This window comes from Camelus ferus, chromosome 16 (genome assembly GCF_009834535.1).
Source record: "Camelus ferus isolate YT-003-E chromosome 16, BCGSAC_Cfer_1.0, whole genome shotgun sequence".
NCBI classification, from domain to species: domain Eukaryota; kingdom Metazoa; phylum Chordata; class Mammalia; order Artiodactyla; family Camelidae; genus Camelus; species Camelus ferus.
In genome coordinates, this window is record NC_045711.1 from 37,469,376 (window position 1) to 37,488,888 (window position 19,513).

A 19,513-nucleotide genomic window follows, 5' to 3' on the forward strand; every position below is an offset into this window, starting at 1 on the left:
CCCCCAGCAGGAGCACCTGCTGGGCGTTTCATCTGGAACCCTGTATCAGTGCAGGATGGCGTGAAGTTCCAGGCAACAGGAACAACTTCAGGGCTTGTTCAACCTGCAGCCTCTTTATCACTAGCCCTCCTCCTTTCCTTCATCTGTTTCCTTTGCATTAGAGGACCATTCAAGGCTTTTGCATGCATTATATCATTCACTTCATATGCATCATATCACTTAATTTGCCGTGAGGTTGGTATAATTATTATTCTCACCTCCAGATCCCGACCATCCAGAAGTCCTTTCACTGTGACCTCCAGAACAAAGCCCCAAACCGTTCACTTTCCCCATCTCCGTCTCTTTCCTAACTGCGGACATTGTTTTGATTTTGAACCAAGATGGCCAACAGTATGGAGCTGCTGAAAAGACAGGTGACAATGTGAACAAAAAAATTTCGAAGACCACCAAAGGAGCCTCAAGTAGAGCACATGAACTAAACGAATTTCAGGAAAGCCACAAATGTGATATTTGATCTGAAATATCATCACATTACCTGAAAGTTGAGAATATTCTCTCTCCAGAATAAACTGAGAGGCAGGAGAGGACAGTGGTTAGCGACATGGCTGCAGAGGTCAGAGGGCCTGGGTTCGTGTAACCTCGGGCCAGCTTCTTGACTTCTCTATGCTTCAGTTTCCTTGTCTGTGAAACGGAGGTGATGATAACAGAACTATTACACAGGGTTGTTAGGAGAAGTAGTGAGTCATAGGGATAAGACATTTAGAATAGTGCTTGGGACACACGGGAAACGCTTCTCCAGGGTTAGCTGTTGGTATTACCCTGTGGGCTACCAAAGATGGCCTACGTTCAGCCTGGCAGATGTGACTATTGGTACTCCTCCTGGTCCCCATCTTCCTTCTGCTCCTGTCTCCAACATACCCTACCTCACTCCCACATGGTGTCATTTATCCATTCAACACTTCTTGAGTGCCTACCTTTGAACCAGGCACTAAACTCTTTTTTTAGTCTTCTGCATCCCACAAGTCCCGCCTTGGGCTTGCTTTTGCTGGGGATGGGAGACCCTGTCCCTGCCATTTCTTGTTCATGCTCAGGGTCATCTAAGATGTAAAGCCAGTTTCCACATGGCCCAGATACCTCTTGTCCTCCCTTTTGGACCTTCAGCTGCTAGCTGGGAGTGAGCATCATGAATGACCCCATGGCTCCTCCTTCTTAGACTCAAGAGGGTCAGTGGGAGGGGAGGCCCTTTGTAGCATGAGACCCTGCTCTCTCATGTGACTGCATTCTCCATGTGGCCGTGGCCTTGCATACTCCTGGCCTGTGCCTCCTTTTTCTGGATGTCTCTCCTGATGTCAGGAAAGGCCCTGGAAGGGATGAGGGTGGGGGGGGGGCAATAAACCAAAGAGAGCAGGGGCAGAGCAAGTAGAAGAAAGAAGTGAGGCCAAGTGAAGCAAGAGGGCTTGAAAAGGAAGAAGGGAGGGAGGATGCTGATGACATTTGACATGAGTGAATGCATTGATGCCTTAATCTGAATAATAGCCCTGTGAGGTCAGTCCTATTATTTATCCCCATTTTACAGGGGAGGAGACTGAGGCAAAGATGGGTTATGAAACTTGCCCAAAGTCTTGTAAGTGGTAGAGCTGGAATTTGAGCTTAGAGAGTCTGACTCTACTCCCTGGATGGAGGACAATGCAGAAATTCCAAAAGGGCGTCCTGAGGAGGGCTTGCACCTGACATACAACAGGCACTCAGTGACGAGTGTTGAATGGATGAGAGTTCCGGGGTTTGAGGTTGAAGGTGATGAGCTGACTCTTTACATAAATCCTTGGTGTCTGTTGGCACAAGCTAGTGAAGCATCTTGTCCTCCCCACCCTGTAATTCCTCAGCCACCTTGATCAGGGCCCCCAAATCCATCAGCCAGAGGGAGACCTGGATTCACCAGCTGTGTGAGGAGGAAGATGGCTGTGGTGTGGGCACAGCTTGACATCAGTCACTTCCCACCCCTGGGACCAGAGGCAAGGAATTCAGCTTCACTTTCCTCTGTCAGAAAATAGGAATAGTAGGTCTGTCCTCATAGGGTTGTTGTAAAGATGAAATTGCACAAGGGCAGACCCCACACAGGGCAAGGAGGCAATAAACAGACACTCTTATACTGCGGTTCTTGGTCACGAGCCTGCTGCACAGACGGCTAATGGGGTCTTTATGGTTGACAAAGCCCTTTCTGCTCCCATCTCAGCCTGACTTGGATCCTCTTAGCAGGCAGGCAGGCACTGCAGAACCTCCCTGTCTATTTCACAGATGAGCAAACTGAAGCCCAGGAGGTCAGAGAGGCCTTGTGGAGGGCTGTGGGGGGCTGTCAGGAAGAGAGAGTGCCCTCTGGGTCCCAGAGCCCAGTGTGCCTGCCTGCCGGCCCCTCCTCCCTCAGCTGCTGAGCCCATCAGCACAGCAGGGATCTGCTGGCCCATAACTGGTCCCCATGTCCCTTTCCAGCAGCAGACTGACCTCGTCCTTTGGAGAAAAACAGGAAGCTGGGCTCTGCCAGGAATCAGAACACACCCTTCCTCAGCCCTGGATGGGAGGGAGGATGCTGCAATGGTCGGGAGCACTGGGGACAGGGCACCAGACAGCGTGTGAGTGAGGTGGGGGCTCTGCTGGCCAAGCCAGGGTGGCCTGGACCTCACCACCTTGCTGAGGGACTTGGCTCAATAGGCTGGGCTTGCTCTGACCTTACTTTGCTGAGCACCCCCAGGGACCAAGAGGATGTGGGAATATGGGCCTTTCTCTCCCACATGGGGACAAAATTGTGAGACACCAGAGCCACATATGACTTTTGCCTTTGTGGGCTCCTTCCTCCATAAAAGATACTGAAAAGTATATGATACAACTGAGATAAACAACAAGGACCTACCATATAGCACAGAGAACTATATTCAATACCTTGTAATAACCTATAGTGAAAAATAATCTGAAAAAGATTAGATAAATATATATGTATAACTGAATCACTATGCTGTACACCTGAAACTAACACAGCATTGTAAATCTACTATACGTCAGTTAAAAACACACAAACCTATAATGAAAAAGAGTATGAAAACGAATATGTGTGTCTATGTATGACTGAAACATTATGTTGTGCACCAGAAATTGACACGACATTGTAAACTGACTATACTTCAACAACAACAACAAAAGAATTCCAGGAAAAAAAAACCCACACACACATCTCAAAATAGATACATATGATACGACTGCCTTGGTATGAAAATAAATATAATCCAAGATGGATTCATGATTATACATTCATTATTTTATTCAAGTTATCTTTTGATTTTAAAATAAATAAAAATGAAAACATTGGCATGGGCCCCTGAAAATACTGTGGGCCCTGAGCCTAAAAGATAAGGCAGCTCTGTAGGGGAAGCTTCTCGTGCTTTCCTGTCCCGCAGAGGCTGAGCTCCCCCCAACATGACCCTGAAGCACGGGGATTAGCGCTGAAATGTTAGAGGGGAATGCCTGGCTCAGCCTCGAAATAGAACCTCGCTGAGCCTCAGTTTCTCTTCTATAGAATAGGGAGATGAGACTCAGAGCCTGTGAAGTGTCTGCCCAGGACCTGCCTGGAGGGCCCCCTCCCTCTGCCGTTTTCACAGTGTGTGTGAGCCTCAGAGCCCAGCTGCAAGGTGCCTAGCTTTGGGGTTTGTTTCCCACATCTTTAACTTCCCCCTCCTCTCCTGTCTGTCCTGCGTGGACCCCTACGTCAGAGTCAGACCCAAGGTAACAATGAATCTAATGAATCGTGTGGGTCCAGTTCACAAACCACTTCACCCCATAACCTCATCAATCCTCACAACACCCCGTGAAGAATGTCTTATGTGATTATTCCTCCTGATTTCTCCGAAAGGATAGTAACCATCAGAGGTTAGGTAACTTGTCCAAGGTCACAGCTGGCAGGGACAGAGCTGAGAAGAGTTAGCTCTGTCAATTTTGACCTCAGTTGGCTCTGTTAAACCTGACAACTAGTGTGTGTGTGTGTGTGTGTGTGTTGGCTTTTGTGACAAGGTAGGTAGCAAGGATTGGACTGACTGTGGAAGGGCTCAGGACCTTTCTGGGATGTGCTGACAGGGGGTTCATAGGTATAACAGGTCCCTTGTTGTCCCTTACGGGGTCCCCGAGGATCTAGACTTTTGTCTTTGCCCTGCTTCAGACACACCCCTCCCTCCCCCCTCCTCCCTGTGCTCCTGCTCCTCTTACTAGCTGGGTCCTTACTGGCAACATAGTTAGGCACCTACTGGGTGCAGAACCCAGGGAAGAAAGTGGCTTAAGAGCTGCTGCTATTTTATATTAGAGTTCTAGAGCCATCTTTAATTTTTTAATTTGTTATTGAAAAACAATTTCCTATCTTCAAATATACATAAATTCACATATAGGAATATATTAAAAAGCTGACACTCATGTTAGATTTCAGTTAAAGAAGTCTTAGGCCCAAGATGAAGAAGTCCCAGCTCATAAATATTGTTTAAGTATAAAAGCTGACTACTGGGTAGTGTATAGAGAACTGTTTTTAAAGACTTTGAGAGAGAGAGTGAATTTCCAGCTGGCAGGGATGGTTTGGGTTAAGGTTTTTATTTCTGTGATGTTTCTAATTAAAAACTTCCAAGCTCCTCTAGCTGAATTGGGCCACTTTGGTATGTCGTTATTTTGGTATTTCCTAAGAATCTGAGCTGGGGCCGGATGACAAATGTACTCCTCAGCCCTTTACCCATGGACTCCGTGGGCTTGTGGCCTGAGATACCACTGGTCCAGACCCTCCTTTGCCAGAGGAAGAGGCTGGAGGGGGCAGGTCACCCAGCTGGTAGGTGCTGAAATGGAGGATGAATCCACTTGCTGGGGGTGGAGGGGCGGGTTCTTAATGATCCAAATCCAATCCTGTCACTGTCCTGCCTGAAGCCCTCAGGGGCCCCCTCTGGCTCTCCCAGCAGCCCACTTGTGCCCCTTCCCAGCCCAGTGGGACCATGCCCCTTGCCTGCTGGAACCAGCTGGTTCTTATTCCACATCTCACTTCCTTCTTCTCTGGCTGAAGCAGGCTCACTGTTACTCCCTGTTCCAGCCTCCTGGTGGCCTTTTTCACAGCCTTCAGCATCTGGAAATGACCCGTTATGTGCACAAGTGTTTGAGTAGAGTCTTTGAACTGAGTCCTTCTGCCTCACTGGGCTGTAAGCTCCCCAAGGGCCAGGTGTTGTCCTGTCCTACACCCAGCGCCCAGCCCACAAGAGGCACCAGGGAAATAGTTCTTGAAGCCATTATTATATGTAAGCATACAGTATTAATAAAATAGGATAATGACTTCAACAACTGTTTACAGAAAGATAGGCTTAGGAGTCACACAGACCTGGGTTCATGCTCCATCTCAAGCAACTCTCAGGTTTGTCATCTTCAAAGCGTGGGTAATAATCCCACCTGGCTCACCGGACAGCTGTGGGGAAAGTGAGATGACACTTAGCAGAACGCCTGTTGGGGCAGAGCACGTGCTGAACAAATGCAAGGAGAGCAAGTTGCTGTGATGGGGGTTCCCTCTGATGACGAGGGTGGGTGAAGGCCCCGGACACATTGTACAAGATCACACAGCTTTGTCTATGTCAGTGGTGGACATCCATTACAACCACGGCCGTTCTACCCTGTGCTGGCTCCATCTGATTTAGAGTGGCTTTACTGCCATGGTTCCCAAACTTGGCTACATGTTGGAATCAAAGAGGGAGTTAAAAAAACTCCTACTGCCTGCGTTTGGCTCCAGAGCTTCTGATGTAATTGACCTGGGGCATGACCAGGACATCAGGATTTTTTTATTTTTTTTGATAGAGGTCTTGGGGATTGAACCCAGGACCTGCTGTATGCTAAGTGGCTCTACCTACCACTGAGCTATACACCCCCTACCCAACCAGCTGGGACTTTAAGAATGACCTCAGGTGATTCTACCATGCAGCCAAGGGTGAGACCCGCTGCCTTACCCCAGGTGTGACTTCAGTGGCCTCCTACCTTCTCACCACCTTCTTCCCACCTGCCTGAAATTCAGACACAGCACAAAGGCTTTCGTGGCATGATAGAGATAAATGGCTTAAAATGCAGAGAATGAATTGAGAGAAAAATGGCTGAATCTCTTTCCTGCACATGCTCTCTCAGTCAGCTGTCAGGTTCTTTTCTGACTTCCTGTCAGGAAGAGGATTAGAGCAGAGGAGCTGGGCCCTGGGAGTTGGAAGGGAAAGGGAGAGAGGATCTGGTGTCTGGAGACCCATGTCCTAACCTCAGTTTTCCCACCATCTAAATATGGACAAATCACCCCTTCCCTCCAATCTAGGTCTCAGCTCCCTCTCCATGAAATGACATTCCTTTGAAAGCCAGCATCTTGGAGCTAGGGCCAGTTCCACAGTCCCTAAGAACCAGCCTTCCAGCAATCCTAAAGCCTGCTCATCCACATTGATTTCTTAGACTCTAGCTTGCCCTGCTTTCTGAAGTTTATTTAACACAAGTGATTATAAAGCTTAATTCCCAGAAGACATCATTGTACTTTTGACGTTATGAAGCAACTCATAGTAAACTTATGAGGTGATGATAAGTAGAGGTCATGGGGGGATCAGCTTTTTATTGCATAGATGAGAATCTTCTATAATCAGCTGGGGGCTTATCTGCAGTTAGATGTTGCCTAAGAGAGTGAACTCGTTTCCTCTCGAGCAGATCAACAGGGAGCTACTGTAATAATTTTTGCACAAGTTATTTAAAGGGAGCCCCATTCTTTTTCTTGTGGTCACCAATTAACTGATGAGATTTTGTAGTTCCTGGAAAAAAAGAAGAAATGGAAGTTCCAAGGAAGAGACAGGAGGCCTAACAAACTCTTTTAATGAGACACAGAATAAGCAGGGTTGAGGTAGGGAAATACCTTGGAAGCAGCCTGGAGGGTAGGCCCTGGAAGGTGTCCCTGGGCAACTATTCTTGCTTTTCAGATCTTTTTCCAAGGTCAGGGCTGAGGACCTCCCAGCCACAGAGCCCAGTCAGGCTCCAATTATTGCACAAATCACAGACATCTAGTGCCAGCCCAATCAGGCCCAAGCCCAACTTTTTTGAATGTTAAAACTTCACATTTGAGGTCAAGCTCTGTTGGACACAGAGAGGAAGGGTATTTGGGAAAGGACAGACTTTTCCCAGAAACTCTCTGACACCCAGCCCGCCTCTCCCCAGTTCAGATTTGGGAGCACATCCAAAGGCACCATCATGAAGATGGCTCAGATACCATGGGGAAGCTTCTAGATGACATGTATTTAATCACCTCAAAATATGCATTGTCTGAGTCTCCTTGTGTCTAGCACTGAGTTAGATGCTCACGTAGGAGCTGGGAGGTAAGGAAACTTGGCATTATCCCTATGAGTGGAACAATTCTGTGTACCAAGCACTGTGGATTCAGTCTGGGGAATCAGACATGGGAAAGACCTGCCTCTACTCTGGAGGGGTTCATAGTTCATGGGAGAGACAAACAACAGACCTGGCTCAACTCTCCTGCTCCAGGACTAGACCCCTCCTGGACAGACCCTGGCTCTTTGTCCCACACACACTGATCATTAAGCCTCTCTGCACTATTGCACCCTCCCATTTCCCACTGGCTGCTTAATGGGCTATCTGATCGACCCATCCTCCAAATAATAATTTATCTTGATTATTGTGTTTTTTGGCACTTCCTGAAATTTTTGCTCTTGAGACAAATGCCTAACTCATCTAACCCTAATTTAGGCCTGGACAGACCTCTGACATGGCCACACATATTCAAGCAGCTGCAGGTCAGAGGAGTGAGTGCTTGGAACAAAGCCCTGTGAGAGTTCAGAGGAATACTGAGTAATTCTGGGGGCAGGTTTCCCAGGGTGTGCTCTGTGAAACATCAATCCTGTGAGGTGCTCCTCCCCAAAGAAAAGATTTTGTGGGCAAATAAGTCTGGGAAACAGTGCATACTTTAGCCTTCCCTTTAGAAATTCACAAGGGACATGAACACACTGAAGGTTCTGAGACCCCTGTATGAAGAAATATGACTTTCCTAGCATCCTCTGTGGCTACTTAGCTGGGTCTGCTTGGGTAGGTCTATCAATGTTTCTTACAATGAAATGAGAGGCACACATCTCAGAACCTCTTGGGGAGTGCTTGTCAGAAATACAAAGTCACCAGTCCTGCTGCAAACTTTCTGAGTCAGTGTCTCAGGAGCCAGGACCCAGGAATCTGCTTTGAACGAGTTCCCAGTTGATGGTGATGCATGCTCAAGACGAGAACCTCAGATAAACCTTCCCAGGCCTTGGCTTTTTCTCAGAATGTTGTAAAGATCTAGAGATAAGCTTGACCAAAAGATCAGTCATAAAGAAACCTAGACACTTCTAACTCATTCTATGAGGCCAGCATTGCCTTAATAACAAAACCAGGCAAAGGCACCACAAGAAGAGAAAACTACAGACCAATATATATAACGAATATAGATGAAAAAATCCTTAACAAAATACTAGCAAACCAAACCCAGCAACGTATCAAAAGGATAATACACCATGACCAAGCGGGATTTATCCCAGAAATGCAAGATTGGTTTAACATCCAAAAATGAATTAATATAATATACCATATCAACAGAATTAAAGATAAAAGCTATATGATTATCTCAATACATATAGAAAAAGCATTTGACAAAATCCAACACCCCTTCATGACAAAACACTCAAGCTAGGAATAGTAAAGAACTTCCTAACTTGGTAAAAGGCATCTGCAAACCCCACAGTTAACATATTCAATGGTGAAAGACTGGTTTCCCTCTAGGATCAGGAACAGAACAAGGATGTCCCCTCTTGCCTCTCCTATTCAACACAGTACTCAGCAAAGGGTAGAATGGTGGCTGCCAGGGGCTGAGGGAGGGGAAAATTGGGAGCTGTTGTTCAGTGGGTGTGAAGTTTAAGTTATGCAAGTTGAGTAAGTTCTACAGATCTGCTGTGTATAACACGGTGCCTAGAGTTAACAATACTATATTGTGCACTTAACATTTTTAAGAGGGTAGATCTCATGTGAACTGTCCTTACCAAACCAAACAAAAGGACACAAAGAAACTTTTTGGAGATTTATTATCTTGACCATAGTGGTGGTTTCATGGGTGTACGTGTATGTCCAAATTTATCAAATTGTATAATCTACATTTTTTGTATGTCAATTACACCTCAATAAAGCTATTTTAAAAACCACATAAAATTGGAGGCTCTAGTCAGGGCAATGAAGGAAGAATATAAAGTAAAATTCATCCATATTGGAAAAGAAGAAGTAAAACTATATTCTCAGATAACAGGATCTTTTATGTAGAAAATCCTAAGGAATCCACTAAAAACTATTAAAATTAATAAGCAAGTACAGCACAGTTTCAGAATATTAAACTCAGTTGTACTTCTATGCACTTGCAACAAACAACCTGAAAATAAAATAAAGAAAATAATTCCATTTACAATAGCCTAAGAATAATAAAATACTTAAGATAAATTTAACAAAAGAAGTGCAAACTTTATACTCCTGAAAACTACAAAACATTGCTGAAAGCTGTTAAAGAAGATCTAACTTCTTTAATAAGTGAAAAGACATCCCATATGTGTGGATTAGAATGCTTAATACTGTTGAGATGATAAATTTTATTTACAGATTCAATGCAATTCTTATTGAAGTCTTAGCTCTCTTATTTCCAGAAATTGTTTCATATGAAAATTCAAGGGATCCAGAAGTCAAAACTATCTTGAAAAAGAATGGAGTTGGAGAACTCACAATTCCCAATTTCAAAACTTACTGCAAAGCTACAGTAATAAAGACAATGTGGTACTGGCATAAAAACAGCTATAGAGATCAAAGCAATTGAATTGAGAGTCCAGAAATAAACCCTTACATTTATGGTCAATTGATTTTTGTCATGGATGTCAAAGCAATTCAATGGGGAAAGAATTTCAATATAGATGCTGGAACAACTGGATATCCACATTTAAAAGAATAAAGTTGGATTCCTACTTCACACTATATATAAGAATGAATTCAAAATGGATCAAAGACCTAAATGTGAGAGCTAAAATTGTAAAACTCTTAGAAGAAAACAGTTTGGGATAAATCTTCATGACCCCAGATTAGGCACTGGCTTCTTAAATGTGACACCAGAACATGAGCGACACACACAAAAAAAAGAAAAAAATCATTAAACTGGACTTTATCAAAATTTAAAACTTTTGTACTTTAAAGGATACCACCAAGAAAGTGAAAGACAACCCATAGAATGGGAGAAAATATTTGCAAATCATGTATCTGACAAGGGCTTAGTACCCAGAATATATAAAGAACACTTAGAATTCAATAATAAAAAGACAGATAACCCAATTTAAAAATAGGCGAAGGATACCATATGATAGCACTCATATCTGGAACCTAAAAAAAAAAGAAGACAAATGAACTTAAATATAAAACAGAAACAGACTCACAGACATAGAATACAAACTTGTGGTTGCCAGGGGAGAGGTGGGTGAGAAAGGATAGACTGGGAGTTTGAGATTGGTAGATACTGATGGGTATATATAAAATGGATAAACAAGTTTATACTGTATAGCACAGGGGAATATATACAAGATCTTGTGGTAGCTCACGGGGAAAAAGAGTATGAAAATGCATATACGTATATTCATGTATGACTGAAAAATTGTGCTTTACACCAGAAATTGACACAGCATTGTAAACCGACTATAACTCAAAAAAAAAAAAAAAAAAATAGGTGAAGGATCTGAATAGACATTTCCCTCAAAAGATAGAGCCAATAAACACATGAAAACCTACTCAATGTTCTAGTCATAAGGAAATAAATGCAAATCAAAACGGTAATGAGATACTACTTCTCACGCACTAGGACAGTAACAGCAACAACAGTGACAGACAGTAACCACTGATGTGAAGAAGCACGTTGCTGGGGGGAATACAGATGGTTCAGCTTCTTTGGAAAACAAAAACTCATCTAACCCTAATGGAGGCCCCAATAGACCTCTGACTAATGGCAACGCAAACACAAGCAGCTGCAGGCCAGAGGAATGAGTTCCTCCAAAGGTTACACACAGGGTTACCATATGATCCAGTAATCCCACTCCTAGGTTTGTACCCAAGAGAATTAAAAACATACATTCATGCAAAAACTTGTGCACAAATGTTCATAGCAGTATGATTCAGAATAGCCCCAAAGTGGAGACAACCCAAATGCCCATCAACTAATGAATGGATAAATAAAATGTGGCATATCCATATAGTGGGCTGTATGATGAAATATTATTCAGCAACAAAAAGGAATGAAGTACTGATTCATGTTATAACATGGAGGAACCTTGAATACAGTATGCTAAGGGAAAGGAGCCAGACACAAAAGGTTACATGCTGTATAATCCCATTTATATGAAATGTCCAGAAAAAGGAAATCTATAGAGACAGAAAGTAGATTAGTGTTTGCTTAAGGCTGGGGCGAGGGAATGGGGAACAAATGCTAAAGGGTATGGGGTTTCTTTTTGAGATGATGAAAGTGTTCTAAAATTGACTCTGGCAATGGTTGTACAATTCTGTGAATACACTAAAACCCACTGAGTTGTACACTTTAAATGGGTGAATAGCATGGTATGCAAACTATATCTCAATAAAACTGTTACAAAAAGAAAAGAAACCTGGAGGTGGAACTCCAGTTGTACCCTCTGACTGATAAAGTTCGTCAGCTTAGACACAAACAGAAAGAGACCAAGTATGAATTATTACCTACAGCCTCTTGCTTCCTCAGTAGGTTTTCCCTTGCTTTGCGCCACTCACCCATGACCACACTTGTGGACCTAGCATAGGAACCCTGGTTGCAAACCCTAGGCTGGTGCTCCATGTGGTCCTCAGTTTTGTTGCCTCTGCCTAATTTTCAAGATCTCATATACCCCAAGAAACATTTATTTAGAATCTGTGTTCCGCAAAGCACTTTAAGGAAAAGAAATGTAACCATTGCCTTCAATTTCTTGCAGCCTCATAGGAGAGATAAGACCTACCATTTAGGATCCACTCTGTTGATGTAAGAGAAAAACCCAAAATACCAATGGCTTAAACAAGATAGATCTTATTATGCTCACACTAAACAGAAGCCTGGAGGCGGGTAGTCCAGGGCTGGTACTGTCTGTCCTCATGGGGTCAGTGGGAACCCAGTCTCTATGTTTTTCTGTTTTGTTCTAGCACATGATTTCCCAGCCCAAGGGTCACTTCCTGGGCCAGGATGGCTGCAGAAGTGGGTTGAGAGTGAATGGGAATTGGGTAGAGGGAGCAAAGAAACGGCACAGTAGTTGGATGTTCATATGGGGTCTAAAGAGAAATTTGAAAAGACAGGAGATAGCAGAGGCAAGTCAAGTGACCTGATTTGGGAGAATTTAGTGATGACTGGGGATAGACCACCTCAGGAGTCCAGTTCTTGAGAAGGTGAAAGGAGATGGCATCTATAGTCCATGTGGAGCAAATGGTCTTGGAGAGGAGCAGGGACACTCTTCCAGTTGTCACAAGAATAAGCAGAACCTGGTACAGATGGAGCAGCAGGGAGATGAGGGTGCTCCTGAGGGATTACTTCCATCTTCTAACTGAAGCTGTCTTCCCCCCAGCCCACTATTTATTTCTTTTGTCCTTTCTTTTTACAAGCATTTATTGAGCACCTACTACATGCCTACTGTTCTGGGGGCTGAGGTTACAGCAGTGATTAAACAGACAAGAACAACTCATGGAGCATACATTCTCCTGGGAGTAGAGAGTCAACTAATAAAGTGAATAAGTAAGTTTTATTGATGTTAGAAGGTAGTAAATGCTACAGGGAAAACTAAAGCAGGAAAGGAGGTAGGGTATTTTGGTAGGAAGGAAGGAAGGAAATAAGAAAGAGGGCTGTGGAGAAAAGGTGATGGGGTGACTGGATTGGAGATGTTGGAGCATTGGTGCACTGAGAAAATGAGAGTCAGAGCTGGAGGGAAGGGTGATGGGATGCCTGAAATCAAGATGTCAGAGGTAAGACAAGGTCTAGAATGTGCTATGGGAATGGGTGGCTGAGTTGGTGTGGAGGAAAATACCTTTGGAGGTGAGGAGGTCAAGTAACTGAGGCCAGAGTCTTGAAAAATCATCCCTGCGGATGGTGAGGTCACGAAGGTTGACAAGAGTGTGGGAGTGACGTGGAGTCTGTGCCTGGTGCTAAAGTTCCCAATGAACTAGGAGGCTGGTCAGGAGGCAGGTGGTTGAGCTGGGGAGAGGCATGGAGGGTGGGCCAGTTGGTATGAACTTTGGAGGAAGTAGAGTTTTTAAGGGAGACAAAAAGAGAAATGACTTTGAAGGAGCAGTGGAGAGTAAGGGAAACACCTGCCCGCCCCCACCTCCTGGCTCAGAGGTGCTTGGGATATGACAGAAAAAATAGCTTCATCTTGAGTAGGAGACAGTATCTCAAGGGATTGTTTAGTTTCCATTAGGGCCAGGAGGTAGGGAGAAATTTCTGGAGGAGATTGAGGGTACAGTAGAGTGGGAGTTCCAGGAGCTTGGGAAGGGTTTGGAAGGGTGAGGAGAAAGATTGAGTATCTTGGGACGAGTGTCTGTGATGATGGATCAACAATGACTTCTTTCAGTGAACAATGTGAACAAGGATGTGGGCCCTAATGGGATAGTCTCAGTGGTCTCTTAGAAGGAGGGAAATTGGTTCAGATTGTGCTGATGGAGATTTGCTTGTTTTGCTTTTTTTCCCAAAACATTTATTATGAAAATTTTCAAACATACTAAAAATTTTAAAAAAGGATTGTATGTGAGCTCTCATATACCTACTACCTAGATTCTACAGTTAACATTTTGCTCTGCTTAATCACACGTCTAAGTGGGGAGGATATAGTTCAAGTGGTAGAGCGCATGCTTAGCATGCATGAGGTCATAGGTTCAATCCCCAGTACCTCCTTTAAGAATAAATAGTAAATTCTAAATAAACCTAACTACCTCTTCCCACCAAAAAAATAAATAAGATAAATAAATTTTATTAAAAAACCACAGTAATTATTTTTAAAAAATCACACATTTATGTATCTCTCTTTCTCTCCCCATCTATCTGTCCGTCCAGCCACCCACTCATCCATCTGTCATTCCATTAAAAAATTATTTTGAGTCATTTCAAAGAAAGTTACAGACATCAGCATATTTTACCCCTAAATACTTCTGGATATCTATACTTAAATAGAGTTCAATATCTGTTTATCTTTTTCAGGTAAAATTTACATCCAAGAAGTGCACAAATCCTAATTCTACATTAGGTGAATTTTGACAGATGCCTTTACCTTTATAACTCAAACTCCAGTGAAGATGTAATACCTTACCATCACCCCAGAAAATCCCCCATGCTCTTTCCCAGTCAGTCCCTTCCTCCTCCGACCCAGCTAGCCACTATTCTGATTCACCATAGACTAGTTTTGCCTGTTTGAGGACCTCATATAAATCAAATCATATTGTATGTACTTCTCTGTGTCTAGCTTCTTTCTCTCAGCATAATGAGAGGTTCATTCATGATGTTGCATGTATTGGTAGTTAATCCCTTTTTATTGCTAAGTAATATCCCATTGTATGATTATATCAAAAGAATTATTTATTCTCCTGTTGAGAGTCACTGGAGTGGCTTCTAGTTCTTAGAGATTATGAATAAAGTGCCAGTGAACATTCTTGTATGAATCTTTTTGAAGACGTATGCTTTCATTTCTTTTAGGTAAATACCTAGAAACGAAATTGCTGGATTATGGATGGTTTTTATTGTAAGAAACTACCAGACCTTTATCCAAAGTAGTTGTACCATTTTACATTCTTACCAACAATGTATGAGAGTTCCGGTTGTTCCATATCTTTGCCAACATTTCATGATGTCACTCTTTAATTTTAGTTATTCTGGTATATGTAGGTTAATGCCTTGTGGGTTTTATTTTGCATCTCCCTAATGACTAATGATGTTAAGAGTTTTTCACATGCTTCTTAGCCATTTGTATACCTTCCTTTGTGAAGTTTTATTCAAATCTTCTGTCTGTTTTAAAAATTGGATTATTAATCTTTTTATTATTGATTTGTAGGGGTTCTTTATATATTTGGCATACAAGTCCTTTGTCAGATATGTTTCACAAATATTCTCTCACAGTCTAAGGCTTGTTTACTTTTCTTAATGGTGTATTTTGATGAGCAGAAAATTTTTATTTTTATGAAGTCTATTTATCAATCTTTTAAAAAATAGTTATTGCTTTCTATGCTCTATTTAAAGATATCTTTACCTACTCCCAAGTCCCCAAGATAGTCTCTTATGTTTTCTTCTAGAATTTTAGCATTTGATTGAGGTCTATGATCCATATCAAATCAACTTCTGTGAATGGTGTGAGGGAGGGAATAAAGTTTATTTTTTTCTACATGAATTTTCAGTTGTTCTAACACCATTTGTTGAAAAGACTTCCCTTTTCCCTTCGGATTTCTTTGGTGACTTTACAAAAATATCAAATGACTGTTTAATTGTGGGGCTATTTCTGGTTTCTCTATTCTGTTCCATTGTCTATTTCTTTACCGTTATGACAGTGCCACAATGTCTCAGTTACTGTAGCCTTATAAGTCATGAAGACAGGTAGAGTAAATTCTCCAATTTGTTCCTCTTTTTCAAGATGCTTTGGGTACCCTAAGTCCTTTGCCTTTCCATAACATTTTTAGAATCAATGTGTCAATTTCTACAAAAGCATCTGCTGGGATTATGATTGAAATTGAGTTGCGTCTAAAAATCATTATGGAGGGAACTGACATCTCAATAATATCGAGTCTTCCATTCCACAAACACATCGCTCCATTTCTTTAGGTCTTCTTAAATTTCTCTCAGCAATATTTTGTAGTCTTCAGTGCAGAGGTGTTACACATAATTTGTGAAATTTTTTCCTAAGTATTTCATGATTTTTTAAAATGCTATTGCAAAGGGAAAATTTTAAATTTCATTTTCTATTGTTGGCAGCAGAGCCGAATGCCAGAACAGTGACAGAAAAGACAGCCCATCAGGAGAGCCGAGGTGTGGGAAGTGGGGGTGGGGGAGGTGCCATCTATTTACAGGCAATTGTAGAGGGTCTAGGAGGCCATGTGATGGGAGGGATAAAGGGCACAATGTAGGTGGAAGACCGACTTCCTTCCTCTATCTTGTTCCTGAGAAGGGATGTTCTTCCCTAACACTCTCCTGGGAAGAAAAGGCAGTGCCAAGGGGCCTTGGGAAAGTGCCCATGTGCTCCTCCCAACCTTCTGGGCTGGGCTGCATCATTTAACCAGCCCTCTGCTGGGGCTACTGCCACCATGGGCTGGGATGAGCGTGGCCTCTGTAGACAGGTAAGCTGGCCTCAGTGGTATAGGTGGCATATTCTGCTCTTTCTACGAGAAGCTGCCACAGCCTCTGGTCCTTTGCTGGCCCAGCCTGCAGGGAGGAGAGAGAAACTGAAATACCTGGGATTTACTCTTCTCAAAACAGCCAAACTCCTGGGCTGGCTTTCAGCTCTCCCCGACCCTGGACTGCCACCCTCAATGGCTTCTCTAGCCTCTTCCCTAGCCCATTTCTTCGTGTCGCCCCACCCAGTTAGAGAGTCAGCTGCCCACACCTCTTACAAGAGCCAAAACTTCCAACTCATGCTCTGAGGAAAGATTTTCAAGGAGAAAACTTGTCTAGCCCAAACTCTACCCGTTCTGAGTCTTGTCCCTGTTTCATGGGAAAGGGTGTGGGAGGGGAAGAAGGCACGGGAGCTGCCCTTGCTAAGCAAACAGGCTGTTGGAGGCGGGGCAGTGGCAATGCCCAGGAGGGCTGTTACCCTTCTGTACTCCCCACAGTGCTCCCAAAGCCACTTCAAAAAAGGTGTATTTACCATGCTTTAAGACAATGCTAGTTGCTGTAACAAGTAAACCCCCAAATATAGTGTATTTCTTTCTCACTCATGTACCAGTTTATAGCAGCTGTTCCTGGTTTGCAGGTTCCTCACGCAGCGGTTTAGAGTTCAGGCCTTTTCGCATTATGAGGCTCTACCACTCCCTGTTCTAATAGTCATCCTTGGCACCCATCTAGTGGGAGGGAAAGAAACCCCGAGGAAGGCATAACCACTTCTCAAAAAAGCTTTGGCAGAAATGAGACACGTACTCCTGATCACATTTTATTGGCCAGAGTCTGTCACAGGGTCACACTTAAGTGCAGGGGAGCCTGGGAAATGTGGCCCCTGGCTCCACAGCTGTTTCCCAGTGACAACGTGACTCTGGAAGGGAGAGCTTGGATTTTGCTGTCCCTGCCAGAGTCCCACTGCATTCTAACCAGTCTTGTGACCTTGCTTTGTAAACTGTAGAAGGCTGTTTGCATGTGAGGGGTTGTCCCCACCTCATACCCAAACTGGGCTCCCCATAGCTTCCTCTGTCTCTGACGTTGCTTTCTACCTCACTCAGCCACCCCAAGCTCCCCCTCCTTCTAAGACACTTGCCTTAATCTGGCCTCCTCCAAGGAGCTTTGGAGGTCCTCCAGGGACTTTAATATCCACACTGAAGTCTTCCATTCTCTAGGGACCCTGTTTGCCACTAACATGAGCAGGATAAACATTTGGGGGCACATCTCTTCCTTTCTCACCTGCTCATAAGGCTTCAGATTCCTTCAGCTGAAAGACCAAGACCTTCTGCCTACAACCAACACCGATGCTTCAGACACGCATGCCCCTGGGAGAGGAGGCAGAATTCTCACACCCTGCGGGTCCTTATAGGTCCTTTTCAAGGGAAAGGAAGGAGAGCAAGGGGACCTGGGCTGAGCAGAGAAGGGGGCCAGCTGGAGAAAGGGAGGCTCCAGGCCTGATGCAAGCTTTGATGATGTCTCAGCTATATTTTTCAATCATATGTTGAGCATCGTCAAACTTTTCTGAACAAGATGAAACTAATCAAGTAGTGTCATTTATTAGTGCTTACCGTGTGCCAGGCCTTGCGAAGTACTCAGCGTTATCTGATTGATCTTCCCAGCAATCTAATGAGGTAAGGACTCTTATTTTATTCCTGTTTGACAGATGAGGAAAGCACGGCTCAGAGAAATGAACTTTCCCAAGGTCACATAGCTAGGGAATAGAAAAGCTGGGTTTAAACCTGGGTAACCAACTTCACCATCTGCGAATTCCTCTGTGACTCCATCTCGCAGGATGCCAGTGTGGCAGAGGCACCTAATGCTCATTGAATAGCCAGGTATTCCTCCGTACTTCCCAGCCTTCCTTGTGGTCAGGTTGGAGCTGTGTGACTCTGATCTATCAGCTGTGAATGGAAGTGATGTGTGACGTTTCTGGACCAAGGCATTAAGTGCTGTGTCTTACTCTCCTGTTCTCTCTTTTCCTTTAGTGGTGATTATAGAGGCCATGGCTTGAAATGAAGGAGCCACTAGGAAGAAGCTAGCCTGGATCAGTGGTCATCGTACAAAGGACAGTTGACCTGGAGAGATGTCCCACCTGCTGCAGCTTTGTCTAAACAAGAAATATGCCTCTGTTGTGTTAAACCACAGAAATTTGAAGATTAATTTGTTACCGTAGCATACCATAGCCTCTCCTGACTAAGACACCAGACAGGATATTAAATATATCACTATTTCAATATTGGCTATTGACCACATAGTATCCCTCAGATACTTTGTTTTGTGAACTGTATTGTGCCCAAAGTAAGAATGACCGCCCAAAGACAAGCTCCCAGAAGCAGGTAGGAGAATACCAAGGTCTTCCTGAGCCCCCTGAGCTCCAGCGGCCCCCAGGCCTGGCCTCTTGCTTCAGTTCCTCCTCTGCCCACGTCAGCCATCTCCCTGTTGCTGGTTTCCAAAGCTGCTTGCCTTCCCCTCTGTCTCCACCCCCAGCAGATAGCTTCCAGAGGCTAGGGCCCAGACAACACTGGCTGTTCTCCAGATGCTGGCCAAAGTGCTTGGAAGTTTCTCTGAGCATCCCATTTTCTTTCAGATGTATCCCTGGGGATGCAGAGCTCTCGCAATCAGGGCAATCACCGCTTTCTGGCCCCTGCTGACCTGGAGCCACTGGCTGTGTGTCAGGCAGGAAGCTCAGGGCAGTGTTGCCCACTTTTAGTTCAGGCCTGGGGAGAAAGTGAGGGTTTCAAGGCATTGGGCTGGCTCCTGGCTGGGATGGGGACAGCCCAGGCAGTGGGAATGTTCACTTCTCACCCGGAGAGTTCTCAAACACGCATCTCTGAGCATCTCTGTGGACGTGGCCCTGTGCTTGGTGCTATGGGAGCACAAAGGCAAGGGGTCCTGGCCCCTGGCTTCCAGGAGCTTCCATCCTGTAGGCTCAAGTAGGACATTAGCTACAGAAAACCAGAGCACAAGGGAGTAAATCAGGCGGGGATTTTTCAGTTGCAAGTACTTGACCTCGAAAGAGAAAAGTTTGTGTGCTGCTCACTTCTGAGGGTAATTCAG

General features: G+C 44.2%; 1 long non-coding RNA gene across 3 annotated transcripts in view; it reads left to right on the forward strand.

Annotated features, from left to right (window-relative positions):
• LOC106728957 overlaps positions 1 to 18,958 on the forward strand; it is a 33,027-nt gene extending 14,069 nt beyond the window's left edge. Inside the window, exon 4 of one of the 3 annotated variants that reach the window (XR_001365229.2) lies at positions 18,442 to 18,958. This is a non-coding gene — a long non-coding RNA (uncharacterized LOC106728957). Of the gene's footprint in view, positions 1 to 263; positions 2,937 to 14,305; positions 14,516 to 18,441 lie in introns of those variants that run through there. The other 2 variants (XR_004311738.1, XR_004311736.1) reach the window with 2 other exon arrangements.
• Positions 18,959 to 19,513: the final 555 nt, after the last annotated feature.